An 18588-nucleotide genomic window follows, 5' to 3' on the forward strand; every position below is an offset into this window, starting at 1 on the left:
TACGGAGACATGCATCTTGAACACTTTCTACGAAGGTCTTGAATGGACATATAAGGCACCTCTAAATGTAGGAAGCGATGGAAACTTCATGACAAGGACTGTGGAAGAAGCTTACATCTTGATTGATAATCTTGCTACAAGCAGCAGAAACAATTGTCCTGATCAAGGAAGAACGTCACGTTCTACTTCCCATGATCATGAGGAAATTGAAGAACTTAAAGCCATGGTGAAATTGTTTCTAAAAAATCACCAGCGTTCTGTTAATGCCTGCGAAGCAGTTAATGCAGCTGAGATTAATCATCAAATTGGAGCACAAGATCACGCCATATGAATCTCCAATCTGCTCCAAAATCATCTCCAACCTCTCAAGACAACAAGCTCGAGCTTATGGTGCAACCACTTCTTACGAAGCTGAAAAGATTAGCAGACGATGTGGATATAAGAGTGGAATGCTTATACACTGACCTTAATGGTAAATTTGAAGCTCTTTCCACTCATGTTGATAGCATGGACGTGCAGCTATCACAAACCATAGATAGTTCAAAGCACTGAAGTTATCGAGAGATGAATCGCTGAGGTACGTGAAAAAATCGCCCAAGACACTCGCAACCTTGAGCTTAAGTTAGACAACATGAATGATCTTGGGTACAAGGTAGACATCATGTATGATCACCTCAACGAGAACAATGAGGAGTCACTTGAGAAGTTCACTAATGATGCGATTGTAAACGGGGTATTGGTTCGTTCTACTAAGCTTCATATTTTAAATTTATAACCCCTAAATGTCTGCAAGTGCACAGATGTGCGTTGTAGTACTTAGGGTATCGATCCACATAGACTTAGTTATTTCAGTATGAATTCACGGCAATGCTTAAATCAGACTAGAACCAAATAGTTTTGGGTTTTGGTTTTGGGTTTTTGGTTGTCACTAAATCTAAAGTACAAAGCAAAGAAAGTAAAAGCAATTAAAAACAGAAGCAAGTGCAAGCAAGTAAAAATCGAATGTAAAGCAAACAAAATCGAAGGTTGTAAGCAATTAAAGACAAACGTTGGGCATCAAGGGGTTTCGCAGGGGTTCATGGACTAAGCTATGTCGATTTAAAACAAGTGATAAAGGTAATAACCTACATATGTTCTAGAACTCGAGACACGGAAGTATGAATAGCCAACTTTCGCAGCACTAAACAACTATCTCTTGCAACCCTGATCAGTAGGTTTCCACTCTGATCCTGGAAGGGAGAAGATGCAATACCAGAACAAGACTCATCAACATTCACAACTCAACTACAGGTAGGTTTCCACTCCTATAGAATTATTGCTCGTTTCACCCTAGTTCAGACAATCAATGAAAGCTTTCGCAACATATCATATCAGATCGGCTTCTAAGTGGCCACCAGAGAATCATGCAGTAAGATTAAAGCCAAACGAAGAACATCTAGAAGATTATAAATCCTAAATCTATCGATTCATAGATAAGACACACGAAATTCCCTTTGAAAACTTCCTTTAAACCCAACTGGGTAACTACTCAAACATATTGTAACATAGCATCACAGAGTATTGAAAGTTGCAGGAAGTTAAAGAAAAGAGGGAAGAGGAACGAAGAACAGAGTCGACAGCGGAGGCACAATGATGCTATCCTTCGGCGGCTCCTCCTTCTAAAACGGCGGCCTCCCTCTCTAGGGTTTTGAGTCTCACACGAAAATTTAAGTACAGAAAAGAACACACCCTTTAGAATGACCTAAAGAGGGTATTTATAGCTTCTGGAGTTGTCCTGGACACTTAGGGCTTCAAAAATAACAAAAGGAATTGATCTGGGCTTTAATTAAGTCATCTGGAAAGTGAACGACCAATGTCCGCGGTCGCGGTTGCTCTACCCGCGGAAAAATAGGTGTTGGCCGCGGTCCCGGCACATGGCTCTCTTCCGGAACTGCATTTTCTGTCATTCTTGCATCAGGAGTATCTGAAGATCTAACCGTTGGATTGTCTCCAAACCAAGTGAATTAGAAAGCTGGTTGGATCCTCTATGTTGTCTCAAATTTTGGGGGTGATCAGACGGTAAGAAGGTCTTCATCGCTTATCATACTTATGACGGTATGCATTTATCCAAAATTGCTCATTTGTTCCAAATTGCATATTTTTTGCCCAAGTTTCCTGTAAAGTCTTTTGAAACTCTAAAACATTGAAAAAACTTTAAAACCATTGAAAACAGAGTTAAAACACCTGCATAAGACATAATTATGATCCATAAAAGTGGTCAAGATACGGTGTTATCAACTCCCCCAGACTTACCTTTTTGTTTGTCCTCAAACAAAGTTAATTCAGGAAAGAAATTTTAGAAAATCGCAGGAACTAAACAATATCTCAGTGACCGTCCTTCTAAACCATAACTTATCGTGAAACATCTATTTAGATATAGTCTAGAAAATTCTCACCAAAATACAAACAAAACTAGTCCATTAATCCGTCATGCGAAAATCTACACACTTAGATCTAATTTCCGGTCAACTAGCTCTCTACATTCATTAAGTATATTGGTGAATTCTCATCAAATACATTATTCAGGGTAGACGTCGTTTGGCATTAAGGCTATTTAAGTGGTGGAGTTTAAGTATTTCGGGTTACCTGAAGAATATGGAGGATGCAAGATATTATGCAAAACCGCTAGAGAGAGAGAAGGACCTGTGGATGACCGCAGATTTTCAGTCACTTCTCCTTCGCCAAATGTTGTTGCATAATCTTCCTCCTTTGTTGTAAACAGCTGTTCCCCCAGACTTAGATCTTTTCCGGGAATCATAAAGATGATCTCCAAAACTCCATATAGTTCAAATCAAGCTTGCCTCAAGTAATAAACTCGACCCTTTTAGACTTTCTAAGGTTTTAAATTTCCTCTCCCTTCAATATACGTATTTTTTCTTTTTCAGATTTTTTTTTTGGTTATATATATATATATATATATATATATATGAGGAAACAACCTTTTATAGAGAGGGAGTCTAAAGGACGAAATTGTACCAAGATTTTGAAGTTTTTCCGAGGCAAACTGAGTTTTCTCCTTTTGTTGAATCATTCCAATGAAATCGCAGGTCTTTGTCTTCAGTGACTGAAAACCGCGTTGATCCTCTTTCTCTCTGACGTTTTTGCATATATCTGCATATAGGACAATGAAAAACAAGAATGCTTTGTGTTTGAAAGAGGTTAGGTTCGGTGGGGAACTAGCTAAAGATGAACTAGCCATTAAGGATCAACAAAGAGTGGTAAAAGGATAAAGGAGTCCTGAATGTATAATTTGTTTCCCTGATCTAACGCTTGAATGAGAAAATTAAGTCAAAATTAACTTCAGATAAAATGAGCTAGTATATCTTGTCAGAAAGAATCTCCATAAATAAAAGTCCTCTGGTGGGATTTCGTAATGCAAGTACTTAGCTACCGCTCAATCTAGGCCTAAAAAGAGCAAAAAACGAGGAAATAGCGTAGAAGCACACTGGTCTAAATCATCATAGTATTGTTTATTGTGTTCCTGGTTTGAAAACTTTTTGAAAAATGATTTTTGAAAAATTTTATGTAAAACATTTTGAAAAACTTTTTGAAAATTTTTGATATGTCCAAAACAAACTCAAAACAATTCAAATTTCATTAGTAACGGATGAACATCCTCCCCCAGACTTATTTCACACTGTCCTCAGTGTGATAAATCTTGGAAAGAATGGTAAAGAAAATTGAAAATTGAAAGGTTTAAGAGTACTTATCGTACTGAAGAGTGCTGCTCGCCTTTTGTATTTGTTCTTCCTTATTAAAACTCTGAAATTAAATGAAACAAAAAAAAAGCAATGGAAATAGAAAATAAAGGTCAAAGGGAAATAAATAAAATACCAAGTGGGTTACCTCCCACTAAGCGCTTGTTTCAAGTCGTTAGCTTGACATTTTTGCTCGATTAGACTTAACCGGGGTCGTGACACTCCTTGAACTCATCATTGGCCGATGATGGATCAATATAAAACATCACTTCTCTTTCGTCATCTCTTTCTTCAGCCAGATATGGTTTTACACGCTGTCCATTCACTGTGAATGAGTTTCCGGTTTTGTCCCACAGGACAATAGCTCCGTATGGTTTGACTTCCTTTATCGTGAAGGGTCCTGACCATCTTGAACATAATTTTTCTGGAAAAAGCTTAAGACGAGAATTGAAAAGAACAACTTTATCGTTAGGAGCAAAATTTCTATGAATAATCTTCTTATCATGATATGATTTAGTCTTCTCCTTGTAGATCTTCGAGTTTTTGTAAGCATTGTGTCGGATTTCTTCTAACTCGTGAAGTTCAAATAGTCTTCTTTCTCCAGCTGTTTTCAGATTCATGTTCATCTCCTTGATAGCCCATTGCGCCTTATACTCGAGTTCTACTGGAAGGTGACATGCTTTTCCGTAAACTAGGTTGAATGGTGTTGTTCCTAATGGCATCTTGAGTGCTGTTCGATATGCCCATAATGCGTCGTCAAGCTTTGTAGGCCAATCCTTGCGATGAACTGCAGTTGTTTTCTGCAAAATCTACTTGATTTCTCTATTTGAGATTTCTACTTGACCACTGGTTTGGGGATGGTATGGAGAAGCAACTTTATCTGTAACTCCCTTCTTTCTAAGAAGATTTTCGAAAACTCTGTTGATGAAATGGGATCCTCCGTTGCTTATCACAATTCTAGGAACTCCAAAACACGGGAATATAACAGATTTAAACAGCTTCATGACAACTTTCGCATCGTTAGTGGGGCTAGCGACTGCTTCTACCCATTTACAGACGTAGTCTACTGCTACTAAGATGTATTGGTTTCCAAAAGAAGTAGGAAATGGTCCCATAAAATCTATTCCCCAGACATCGAAAATTTCAACTTCGAGAATCAAATTTTGAGGCATCTCATTCCTTTTGCTTATGTTACCCATCCTTTGGCATTTATCGCATCGCGATATATAAGCTTGAGTATCTTTGAACAAAGTAGGCCACCAAAAACCTGCTTGTGAGATCTTTGAAGCGGTTTTGAAAGTTGCGAAATGTCCTGCGTAAGACGAGCTCTGTCTCTTTCTCTGCTTCCTCTTCTATCCAGCAAGTGGATGTTATCAATAAAGGGTTCAGCTGCTTCACAACTCCTACTACTGTTTCTGGGTCTATGTGACATAAACCTGAAACTCAGCACTCAATAGTTTAATCAGTAAAACAAAAGGTAAAAAGGCTTGATCTCAAGAAAGCATCAAAAACTAATGCTAAACCACACTTTGGCAACAGTGCCAATTGATAACTATAGGTTTTTAAACCTTTAGTTGGGGTTATCAATCCCTTGTCTTTGTAATACAAAGGGGTTATCAATCCAAATATGTGGGTAGACACTACTTCATGATGAAAGTTTCTTAATCCAAGCAATATGATGAGTTTTTGATTCAAACAAGTGATTAACTAAAGACTAAACAAGATTAACAAACTATCAAGTGATCTAAACAATAAGCAAGTAATAGCAAATGACAAGTGATTGAATATGAAATGATGGAAGCATGAGATTCTAGACATGATAGTTGGCTAGGGTGCTTTGGAACTAAACTAGAAGTGCTAATGACAATAATGAAACATGATTCAAGTGATTTGGGATTCTAATCAAGCCTTAATCTTTCCCAAGCATCAAGACACAAATCAAGCCATTTCACATACCCAACCATCATTGGAGATTAAACAACAAGACAGCATTAAAAATCAATCCCAAGTGATCATTTATGTAAATGCATAATCTTCTAATATAGCTCTTTCAGGAATTTCAACACACTTTTGGTGCATGAGAAACCCATATTCTACCATATAAACATCACAACTGATGGGCAATGATCTAGCATAGAGACCTGCTATTTAGAGAGATGAAAACATGGATCTAGCCCTAAGCACTCCTAATCTAACACTTTTAGCATCCTAACCTACATATCTAGAACCTTATTAAGCAAACTACTCACTAATCATACTAGTCTCTCTTAAACCTTTGCAAGTAGAGTAGATTGGCATGATTAATGATGGGGAAATGATGGAAGATGGATTAATGATGATGGAAAGATGATTAAAGCTCTTAAACTCTCTTGATTCAAAAAGGAAATGGAGATATCTCTCTCACAGTTTGTTCTTTCACAAAAGAGGCAAAAAGCTTAAAGGGGAATAAGAGTTCTCTTTGGGAAAAAACCCTAAATATATATATATATATAGTATCTCTTGTGGACCGGGTCAGCCCAGGACAAACTAGGTACTGACCCGGCTTCAAATGGATAATGTGTTAAGTGTGCGAGTTGGTCAAGTGCTTCCCATCCCGCAGGCCTGAGTCGCACAGCCATGGAACTAGTCTTGTTCGCTTAAACTCCTTCACCCTCAGCCGTATGCTTCTCCCGGTCTGTTCTGCGAATACATGTGCTGTTCAGGTCTTCTGCTCTTCAACTCGCACAACCAAGACACGTTCTGGAGAAAAGATCTGTGCGAGTTGGTCTTGTTCACTCCCAACTCGCACAAGTCTGGAAAGATGTTCTTGCGAGTTTGAATCTTGTAAACCAAGTCGCATTCCCTTCTCGTCTTAACAGCGAACATGTGTGCGGTTCAGGTTCTTTTGCTCTTTAACTCGCAGAATCATGTAGCACAGGATTTCAAACTTGTGTGCAAGATAGTCTCCTTCAACTCCAAGTCGCAGGCCCAACTCGGTTTGATCAGCGAACACATGTGCGCCTTAGTTCATTGCTCGGCCAACTCGCATGCCCAAGTCGTACAGCTTATGGATTTAGCATATTTCAGCTTGGAAGTCTTTGGCATTGCTCAGGGTTTTCTAACTCGCACATCTCCAGTCGCAGCCTATTTCCCATAACAAAATCTCTCAGATCTGCAAGTTGATTAAGTCGCAGAACCGTCTCGCACACTCCATATCTTGTCAGACCACTTTGCATTCGGGACGCTGTAACTTCTAGGATATGGGTCCAAATGGCATGATTAGAGTTTTATTAGAAATCTAACTCAAACATCTCGAACTTTGATGAAGAATACAATGGCATACGGGGAGTGGAAGGTCTCCCGGATCGCTGATCTATGCAGTGTATCGGAAAGACCCGGGGAAAGGCTTCTGAAGCTGTCTTAATTCCGGAAACGTTATAGCTCAGCTCAGAGCTCCAAATCGTGTTATTTAAAGTGTTCTGGAAAGAAGACTCGGAGGTCTTCAATCTTGATGAAGGCTCCGGAAACTGAATCGGATTTGAAGGGCATCGTCCTGCGTAACCTTTGAAGCACATCGGATCGATTTGGAAATGAAACAACACAAGTATGCCTTCTGATGGCTATAACTCACAACTCACGGATCTGAATCAACTGATTCCAACTGTCCTGGAATCACAACTCAATTCTCTCCAACTTTCATGAAGACTCCGGAAGCCAAATTGATATGTCTATATTTTACATCATTTAGAGTGCATTTTAGAGTCCTCATCATGTGTTTTCCCATGTAAATTGAGTCTTTAGGCATCAAAATAGGGTTTATGGCTTGCATTAGGTCCCAAAGAGTTTTGCATGTTTTGAAGTCTTTATCAGGTGCTTTGGAAGTCATTTGGAGCTTAAGAAGAGGAGCAGAGAAGAAAACGGTGAAGAAAAGGGTCAAAAATGGTGAAAACCGCTTGGAGGAATTTCTCGGCCAAAACTCGTACCGGCTGGACAGAAACCTCGGTCAAAAAGCTTACCGAACGCTCATTACCGACCAAAACCCTTACCGATCGACCAAAATCAGCCTGGGTCGAGTATCGGGTGCAGAATACCACGGGTTAAGTTTTTGGCCGAGGCGACAGAATTTTACGACTAAAAAACTTACCGCGGTACATAGCCCTCGGTCATTTTCCTTACCGCGGGAAGCTTTTCTCGACCAAAACCTGTCTTTGCCCACGCAATTCAAAGATCAGCAATCCGGGGAACCTTCCGGTCCGAAACAGTTGGCGGGGTCTTCATCAAAGTTGGAGAGAATCAAGCAAAGATTCCAGAGCAGTTAGAATCATCCAATTCGGACCAGTGAGGAGAAAGATACAGCTTCCGGAAGATGCACCAGCATTACGCGCATCCGAGAACCGAACGGCGGATTCCAAAGATCACGGCGGACGGAGCCTTTCCGGACCAAACTAGCCTGCCCTGTCTTCATCAAAGTTTGAGATATATGAAGGACCTTCTCATAACAGTTGGAATCGCTCAGTTCGGAGCAGTGGTTCAAAAGATAAGGTCTCCAGAGTTCACATTGGTTCAAAAGCTTGTTTTCCGCTGAATCCGATGCGGTGCAAAAATGTGAAATCCAGGAAGCCTTGCACTTCCCAAGCTCCGACGGTCCCTTCACCAAAGTTCGAGCTTATTGAGTCATCTTGGCTATGGAACTGGTCTCAGAGCAATTGGAGTTGTGTGTTGAAAGTTACTGTTTCCGGAAGGCAATATGGTCGATACGAGCCCAAATGAGTTGCGATACGCGCTAAGTGTTTTCTCAGGGCTCGGCGTCATTACCTCGACATCGCCCAAGTCAAGGCTCATATCTTGGGAGTATTCTGGACTAGACCTCGTGCTGATGCCTCGGCAGGTTGGGATCAAGGCATGCACACGTAAGAAGTGAAGCCGGAAACGACTAAGTGTTGAACGTGCACCTCGGTGTAATGACCTCGGCTTGCATGCCGGACTCTGTTCTCCCGAACCTCTCGACTACCAAACCCCTTGGCATTTTATCCTGAGGTCCCTTGTCACAAACCCAGAATCAAGAACAAGACGGCTCAAGAACACACACGTGAAGATGGATCAAAAGACTAGGGTTCATGCATGTTCTTGACGTGTTCTTCACGAGATCTTCATTTGGATCCTGACTCACGTGCACTCCTCGACATGAAGACCTCGGCTTCACTCTCCGACACACCGTGGCACTCACCCATCAACCCAAGAAGGCGGCTCAGTACCCGGTTTGTTCTGGGCTGACCCGCGACACTTTCCCTTTGCTATAAATACATTTTAGGACCAAAAACCTAATGATCTTATCTCTTATCTGTTTTTAGCTCTAAGAACTTGCCTCTTTGGTGATACTTGATTAATCTAATCCGATATCTCGTTTTTGCATCAGAATCTTGTTCTCTTTTTATTTCTTTTATCATCCAGCATCTAACTCCTTATCATGACAAGCTACACGTCTTGCAAAGGACTTAGTGAGCTCGTTATGATCAGTTAGTAGTCGTTTAAGCGGCTTTAGATAGGTAGATTAGGGTGCTTTCAAGATAGATTAATGGGTTTAGGTGTCTAGTCTTGCATGTTTCATTCTTTAACCGACGAGATCTCTAGGCTGGATCCAAGCACATTACTTGAGGTTCAGATCTGATACATATCTCGCATCAAAAGTGTTTGTAGAAATGTCTGAACCACTCGGTTAAAGGTTTAAGAGTCTTTCATCGCGAGAGTGATAGTTTGTTCTCTTAAATGACATTTTTGAACTGAATCTTATTGCTGACTGATTCATGCTTCTCAAAAGGGATTTTGGTATGAAAGAGGATCAGTTTAGATGTTTAATACTTTCATGAGAAGATTAATGCCTTGAGTTCAAAGTTAAATGAAATCGCTTGATAAAATGATTCATTAGCCCATTAGTTTAGCTTGGAAGCACCCGAGTCAAGTATCCTGTCTAAAGCTTCTGCCTTTATCTTATATTATCATCATCCGAACCATTCATTTGTCATTTGCAACTTAGCTTTGTTTAAATCTCTTCTTTTGTTTCATTACTTGCTTATTTACTTGTTAATTAGTCTAGCTAAAAACCCTTGCTATTCTCTCTTGACTTAAGGCAACAAATGACATAGATAGTGTCTCCATTACAAGTTTGGTTTGATAACCCCTTGTACTACAAAGGACAGGGGTATTGATAACCTCTTTAAAGAGTGGAAACTCTTAGTTATCAATTGGCGCCGTTGCCGACTTGCAGGAGCATTATTCTCTTATTTGTTCTTAAGATCAAGACTTTACTTTCTTTTGTTTTACTGACTCTTTTGCAAGTTCTTGTTTCGATTTCAGGTGCATGAAAACAAGGTCTCATAGCACAGAACCGCCTTTACCGTACGACAATAACATCAATAGGATTGAGAGGCGAGCTCGCGAGAGAGAACGGCACTTTGAAAGACTTGGAATGGCAGAACAGCAAAGAATCGAGCAACAGGCTCAAGAAGCCGAGCACCAGGCTCAGGCTAATCAGGCGCAGGCAGGAAGAAATGAACAACAAGCCTATATTAACCAACAACAGGCTCAAAGGAATGAGAGGCTTGCTCAGCAAAACCAACAACAAGCTAATAGGAACGAGCAACAAGCCCATCATGTTCATCCGCTACCGCCACAAGCTCAGAGACAACCTCCTCCGGTCTTTGTTGGAGAGAACGACCGAGCTAATGCGCACCAATACCGAGCCGGGATTCAAGCTCCACCGGTTCAGAATAACAACTTTGAAGTCAAATCTTCCCTGCTCAATATTGTGCAGAACTCAAAGTTTCACGGTCTAGCTGGAGAAGACCCTCTTGAGCATCTAGATCAGTTTGATCGAGTTTGCGACTTAACCAAGATCAATGGCGTCTCGGAAGATAGCTTCAAGCTACGCTTGTTCCCATTCAGCCTCGGTGATAAAGCTCACCAGTGGGAAAATAACCTCCCGAGGGGTTCTATGCAGACATGGGAGCAATGTAAACTAGCGTTCTTATCAAAGTTCTTTTCCACATCACGAACGGCTAAGCTCAGGAATCAGATCTCAAGTTTCACGCAGCACAACAACGAGACTTTTAGTGAGGCTTGGAACGGTTTAGGAGCTATACTAACCAATGTCCACACCACGGCTTCTCAGAGGCATCCCTCTTGAGTACTTTATACCGAGGTGCACTCCCCAAGATCAGAAACCAACTCGATACAGCTTCAAGTGGAAATTTTCTTGGGAAAGAGATCAATGCGGCAATGGAACTAGTCGAGAACCTAGCCATGTCTAATGACACGTATGGTGAAGACTTTGATAGAGCAAACCGTACAGAGAGATCTAGTGATGAACAGCGTATGAAAAAGGATATAAGAGAGCTTCAGAGCAAGCTTGACAAGGTTTTAATGGCAACTCAAAAGCCAATACACTTTGTAGGCGAGTTTGATGAGCAAGGGCCAAGTTTTGACAATGTTAATGAAGATGGTCTAACTCAAGAAGAGCTGAACTACATAGGGAATCAGCAGAGGTATCAGCGGTTTAACAACTACAGCACTAACCCAAACCTCTCATACAGAAACCCGAATGTAGCTAACCCTCAAGTCCAAGTGTACCCTGCTCAACAACAACAACAAAGCTATGCTCAAAAAGCTCCTTTTCTGAATACCTTTCAGCCCAAGCAACAGTTCAGTGGGCAACAGCACGGCTACACTCAGCAGAATCAAGCGGCTCAGGGTAACAACTTCACCAGACAACCGCAGCAACACAAGTTTCCACCAGGGTTCAATCCGCAGCCGTTGGGTAATCAGCAACAGATTCAGGGAACGGGTCAGAATCAGATGGGAACCGATGTCTGTGGGATCTTACAACAACTGTTACAGGGTCAGCAGAGAGTTGAGAGCCAGCACGCGACAATGCAGCAAGACATCAGGGAGCTTAAGCAAAACCAAGCCTCTACATCACCACGAGGCCCGGCTTTACCAGGTAAGCCGGAGCCGAACCCCAAGGAGTATGTGAACGCCATCACATTGAGGAGTGGTAAGGAATTACAAGCTCAAACGCCTAAGACAAAGCTCATTGAGGCCAATGAGCAATTAGAGGGGGAGGCAGCCTCAGATGATGCGTGTAAAGAAGCGGTTATTGAGAAGGAACCGTTCAAGGACAAAGGAAAAGAGGTGGAAAAGACAACCGAGCTTGAAAAGCCATACGTTCCACCACCACCTTACCAACCCAAGATACCATTCCCAGGGCGTTTCAAAAAGAAAATCTTAGACAAAGCCAAGGCGGTCTTTGAGAAACACTTGGAGAACACGCAACTTACCTTACCCATCATAGATGCTTTCTTAGCTATACCTCAGCTTGGGAAATTTCTAAAGGATGCGATCCTCAACAAGACAAAGGAGCTCCAGGGTATGGTAATACTGAGCCATGAGTGCAGCACCATAATACAAAGAAGATCTATACCAAGGAAGCTATCCGATCCGGGCAGCTTTACTCTACCGTGTGCTTTAGGTCACTTGAAGTTCTCAAACTGCCAAGAGATTGGGATACAAAAGCTACAAGCCGGCCAAGATCTCTCTTGTATTAGCTGATAGATCGGTTCGCTTACCGGTGGGTTTGCTTGAGGATTTACCTTTGAGAATCGGTGAGATAGAAATCCCCACGGACTTCATAGTTCTTGAGATGGACGAGGAACCATTAGACCCTATCATCTTGGGCCGACCGTTCCTAGCAACCGCAGGAGCCATAATAGATGTGAGAGGAGGTATGATTGAACTACACATCGGTTCCAAGACTATGAAGTTCAACGTGAAGGAAATGATGAAGAAACCGACCATTGGAGGTCAGGTTTTCTATGTGGAAGTTATGGAGGAGCTAGCTGATGAGCTCCTAGAAGAATTAAACGCAGAAAAGCGAGCACGGGTATTTGAACGAGGAAAGCGAGGTGTACAAGCGTCTTTTGGACCAACCGAGGGAACTTGGAGCTGAGGCGAGGTTTTTGGAGCTCGGGAAGAGTGGCCTCGACATACTAGACAGCGAGGGATCCAAGGGAATAGAGGAGATACCTCGGGATATCATGGCCGTGACAGCTTGTGCCGAGGCCGATGGTGAACCGCGCGAGAACAAAGAAAAGGCCGAGGAAGCTGTTCCAGGTCAATGCAGCTTTAATGCCGATTGGAATGAGGCTGACGCACCCCCTGTTGAGCTCAAACCTCTACCAACAGGGCTCAGGTATGCGTTCTTTGGTCTAAACTCTACTTTCCCTGTGATCATAAACGATAGCTTGCTTGAACATGAAGAACGTGCATTGCTTAATGAAATAAGAAAATTCAGGAGAGCCATAGGGTATTCCTTGGCTGACATTAGAGGGATCTCTCCTGATATATGTACCCACAGGATCCACCTAGAGGACCAAGCCATGTCCTCTATTGAGCACCAACGTCGCCTTAACCCGAACCTTAAAGAGGTGGTTAAGAAGGAGATACTAAAGCTCCTTGAGGCAGGGATAATATATCCAATCTCTGACTCTCGGTGGGTATCTCCTGTACACGTTGTGCCCAAGAAAGGTGGGATCACGGTGGTGAAAAACAATAAGGATGAACTCATAGCCCAAAGAACTATAACCGGCCATCGCATGTGCATTGACTATAGGAAATTTTAACTCTGCATCAAGAAAAGATCATTTTCCTTTACCATTCATTGATCAAATGCTTGAACGGCTAGCTAATCATCCTTATTTCTGTTTTCTCGATGGATACTCGGGTTTCTTTCAAATACACATAGACCCCCGAGATCAAGAGAAAACGACATTTACTTGCCCTTATGGCACTTATGCCTATAGGAGAATGCCTTTCGGTTTGTGTAATGCACCGGCCACTTTTCAAAGATGTAAAATGCACATTTTCTCTGATCTAATTGAAGAGAAAGTCGAGGTGTTTATGGATGATTTCTCCGTATACGGCTCCTCTTTCTCCGAATGTCTTGCTAATCTATCTCAGGTTCTAAAGCGATGTGAGGAGCATAGACTTGTCTTGAACTGGGAAAAGTGCCATTTCATGGTCCAAGAAGGCATTTTCTTGGGACACAAGGTATCAGAGAAGGGTATTGAGGTGGACAAGGCTAAGATCGAAGTGATGGTGAACCTACAAGCTCCGAATTCTGTAAAAGGAATAAGAAGCTTCCTTGGGCACGCAGGGTTCTATAGACGGTTCATTGAAGATTTCTCCAAGATAGCTAGACCTTTGACGAGGCTATTGTGTAAAGAGGTGGAGTTTATCTTTGATGAAGAATGTGAGGAATCTTTTAAGAGAATCAAGGAGGCTTTGATCAGTGCACCGATTGTACAAGCTCCCGATTGGTCTTTACCATTCGAAGTGATGACTGATGCATCTGACTATGCCGTGGTAGCTGTCTTGGGGCAGAAGAAAGATAAAAAGCTCTATGTGATCTACTATGCTAGCCGCACCTTAGACTCGGCTCAAGAAAAGTATGCCACCACCGAGAAGGAAATGCTTGCCATTGTGTTTGCATTTGACAAATTCAGGAGTTATCTAGTGGGATCAAAGGTCACGGTTTACACGGATCACGCGGCCTTGAGGTATCTGATGTCTAAAAAGGACGCTAAGCCAAGGCTGTTGAGATGGGTCCTATTGCTCCAAGAGTTTGACATGGAGATACTAGACAAGAAAGGAATTGAAAACGGAGCCGCAAATCATCTTTCAAGGCTGAGGATTGAAGAACGAGTCCCTATAGATGATGCTTTACCCGAGGAACATCTCATGTTGGTCCGGTCTTACTTAGAAGTGGAGGAAGCCAACACGATCAAGGAAAGAAGCCTCCCATGGTTTGCAGATCTAGTGAACTACTTGTCTTGCGGATTAGAGCCACCGGATCTTGATACTTATCAGAGGAAGAAGTTCTTTAGAGATGTGATGAGATATCATTGGGATGAGCCTTATCTTTACGTGCTTAACAAGGACCATCTCTATAGGCGATGCTTGGCCGAAGAAGAAATCCATCCGGTGTTACAAGAATGCCACGGCTCGTCTTATGGTGGTCACTTAGGTGCATTCAAGACGGTTGCCAAGGTTTTACAAAGCGGTTTCTGGTGGCCGACTATGTTCAAGGACGCTCAAGAAGTGGTATCGAGGTGTGAGGCTTGTCAAAGGCACGGTAACATATCCAAGAGGAATGAGATGCCCCAAAACCCAATCTTTGAAGTAGAGGTCTTCGACTGTTGGGGCATTGATTTTATGGGTCCCTTTGTAAGCTCATATGGAAATCAGTATATCCTTGTCGCGGTGGGCTATGTGAGTAAATGGGTTGAAGCGGTTGCATCTCCAACCAACGATTCAAAAGTAGTGGTAAAACTTTTCAAGAGTATCATCTTCCCACGGTTTGGAGTCCCAAGGATAGTAATCAGTGATGGGGGAAGCCACTTTATCAACAAGACTCTTGAGAGTCTTTTGAAGAAGCACGGAGTGAAGCACAAGGTGGCCACCCCTTATCATCCGCAAACCAGCGGCCAGGTGGAGGTCTCTAACCGACAGATTAAGGCCATTCTGGAAAGAACTGTGAGCTCATCTAGGAAGGATTGGAGCAAGAAACTTGATGATGCCTTGTGGGCTTACAGAACCGCGTACAAGACCCCCATTGGAACCTCACCGTTTAACCTGCTCTATGGGAAAAGCTGCCATTTACCGGTTCAGCTGGAGTACAAAGCTCTTTGGGCAGTGAAACTTCTGAACTTTGATATCCAGACCGCACAAGAGAAGAGGGTTTTACAGCTTCATGAGCTTGAGGAGATCCTTTTAGACGCTTTTGAGAGCTCTAAAATTTACAAGGAAAGGACCAAGACGCTCCATGACAAGAAGATACACAAGAGAGAGTTCAAAGAAGGGGACCAAGTTCTGTTGTTCAACTCAAGACTTAAGCTATTCCCTGGGAAGCTAAGGTCTAGGTGGTCCGGTCCGTTCACAATTCTTGAAGTAAGGCCTTATGGAGCCGTTGTGTTAAAAGGAAAAAATGGACAAGGTTTTGTGGTAAACGGTCAGAGGGTAAAACATTACTTGGCATCAGAAGCAAGAGAGGGAGCTACCTCAGTTCCTCTTCTTGAACCGGAATCAGCCTGAAAAGGTATAAAAAGTCAAACTTAGTGACGTTAAACAAAGTGCTCTTGGGAGACACCCCAAGTTTATCCTTGTACATATTTCGTTTTTCATCTTCTTTTTCTTTTTATTTGAAGCTTTTTGAAGGGTTTGTTAAGTGTTTCAGGAGTTAGACAGTGAACCTTGAGGATGAAAGTGAGAGAAAGCTTGAAAAAGACACGGCCTGATGAATTAAGTCAAAGAGCATACATAGCCTCGGTATCGACCCTCGGTATATTCATACTGCGGTCACCTTTTACCGAGTGAAAGCTTGAGTACCTCAGCTAAATTCCTCGACTTAATTTCATCATGGCCGTGTCTGAGAATTGTTGTGGAGAAATGACTAAGTGTGGGGAAGGCTCACGGTGTAAGCACCTCGATCCGAGGCCGCGACCAGTTTACACCGAGGCCGGCCTGTTTAAACCCCCGAGCTTCACGTGTTCTTTGTTAAAACAAGTGGCCTCGGCATGATGCCCTCGTGGTGGAGCGTGCCGAGGTGCCCGGTTTTAAGAACGATCAAAAACAAAAACACTTGGAACACTTAAATCGAAGAAGAGGCTTTACGCGGTCTATGGAAAAGACGTGAAGGCCACAGAGAATTACTCGTTAACATGAGCTTAAATCGCTCGGCTTGGTGCCCTCGAGGTGGAAGAAGTCGAGGCCGCTCAAGTTAACACGAGAAATATTGGTTTAGTCCGTACGGCCCACGTCACTCCTTTACCGCGCCATTTGAAGTCTTTTGCGCGGTAATTTGAATTTGAACGCCCGGTCAAGACGGTTTTTGGCGCGGTCAACGGCTGAAGCTGGAAGAGAAGGGGGGACCAGTCCCACTACAGTCCAAACGCCAGCTGGAAAGCGTGCTCCAGCCCATACCAGCCTCCACACCGAGCTAAAACGCAGAGTTTGCCTTCTTCTCTCTTTTCTCTGCATTTCACGAACACAACTCTTTCATTTCTCATTCTTTTCGCGTGATTCCAAGCGTTCTAGACTCATTAGGGTGTTGTCTATTCTGCATAAGCATCTCACTGAGCTTGAATCTTGGATTCCCAAAGGTATTTGCATCTTAAAGAACTCATCTTTTTCCATTCATTCTTTGCGAGCTTAAATGTTTGTAAAATGTGGAATCGATTCTTTTAGCACGTATTGACCTTTGGGAACAATTTTAAAAATTCTATCAGGATAGACAACACATGAAAAACAGGTCTTTTCTCTGAAAATCACTTGTTCTTGAGTTTTTAAAATTCTTGAGAATATGCGCTTGGAATCGGCTTAAATGGTGAACCGAGTTGTTGAGCTGAACTGACTAGATCTTTTGTCTCTCTCCGGTTGTTCTAGCTTGTTGATACTCTCTTTGATGTTTGAAAAAGCTATAAATCTGGTCTTCTTAGAGAAAAAGCTCTGTTCTTGCCATCTTGAGATACATGTGCTTATCGATATACTTGATTCTAACGGTTTCTTTGAGAATCTGCCTTGCAGATGACCGGCGACCGAGCTGTTCCTACTCATGAGACGAACAAAAATGAGGTTCAGAGGAGGGATACAAAAGGAAAAGTTGTGGTCGTGGCACGCAATGGAGGAACAAGCAAGAAAACCTCGACAAGACCCGATGGCGAGCCAGCTGCTAAACGAGCAAGGAACGCCGAGCTCACTCCGGCACCAGCTCTTGAATCAAGGAGGAATGGGAAGCAAGCAGCCATTGGACCCGACGAAGATGAGCTCAGAGCCATAGTCCCTCATGAAGCCAACTGTGGCAAGAAAGCCAAGAAGGAACCGAAGCCCGAGCCCGAGGAAGAACATTTCCCAACTACTAAGGAGTACTTGGACCACTTTAACTCTATAAGAGTGGCTCAAGGTCGGTTCCCTGATATGGAGTTGTTGAGAAAGCTCGAGATACTCGATGATGTTACTCTGATCTTTCAAAACATGGGTTTGGCTGAGTTCTTCACGATGAGCGATGTTGCCTATGAAGGGATTACACAACAGTTTGTTGCCACTTTGGAGGTTGTCATCTATCCCAAGAGAGATCCCAAGCGTTTACATGGCAAAGGGTTCGGCCACATTGAGTTTGACATGGAAGGCGTGCACTACAAGGTCAGTTTCAAGGAGCTTGATGAGATATTTGGTTTTGAAAGGAATGGAAGCTCGCTTGACAAGTTCGTGTACCCAAAAGAAGAGTTGGCCGCTTTGTGGGAAACAATCGCTTTTGGACCTTACTTGGGAGGCAAGAGCAAGACGAGTTGCATCAGGAACCCTGCTATCAGATACACCAACCGAGTTCTCGCCTCCACATTCTTCTCGACCGATAGATTTGTGTGTCTGTCTCATTCTTACAAAAAACCCTAGAAGGACCCGCCAAGGAAAGCATCATCGTGCCTCCATCTGCATCTCCATTTCTCATTCTTCTTCCTTGTTCTATTTAATTTCCAGCAACTACTACTCTATGATGTTTACATACGCTATGTCTGGGTAGTTTTCCAATTGGTTTTAAAGAGATTTTTCAAAGGGAATTTCGTGTATCTATACCACGAATCGCTAGATTTAGGATTTACAATCTTCTAGGTGTTCTTCGTTAACCCTTATTCTTAATGTGTGATTCTCTGCTGGCCACTTAGAATTCAATCTCGATAATTGGTGTTGCGAAAGTTTTCATTAGGTATCTGACCTAGGGGAAACGAGCAAGCATGCCATAAGAATGGAAACCTACCTATGGGTG

General features: G+C 42.5%; 1 non-coding gene across 1 annotated transcript; it reads right to left on the reverse strand.

Moving 5' to 3' along the window:
- Nucleotides 1-10773: 10773 nt before the first annotated feature.
- Nucleotides 10774-10879, reverse strand: LOC112087907. The gene has a single exon (XR_002900313.1). It is a non-coding gene; the product is annotated as a small nucleolar RNA R71 (small nucleolar RNA).
- Between the last annotated feature and the right edge of the window lie 7709 nt (nt 10880-18588).

The sequence above is a fragment of the Eutrema salsugineum genome, unplaced genomic scaffold (assembly GCF_000478725.1).
Source record: "Eutrema salsugineum unplaced genomic scaffold, Eutsalg1_0 scaffold_16, whole genome shotgun sequence".
In the NCBI taxonomy this organism is placed as follows: domain Eukaryota; kingdom Viridiplantae; phylum Streptophyta; class Magnoliopsida; order Brassicales; family Brassicaceae; genus Eutrema; species Eutrema salsugineum.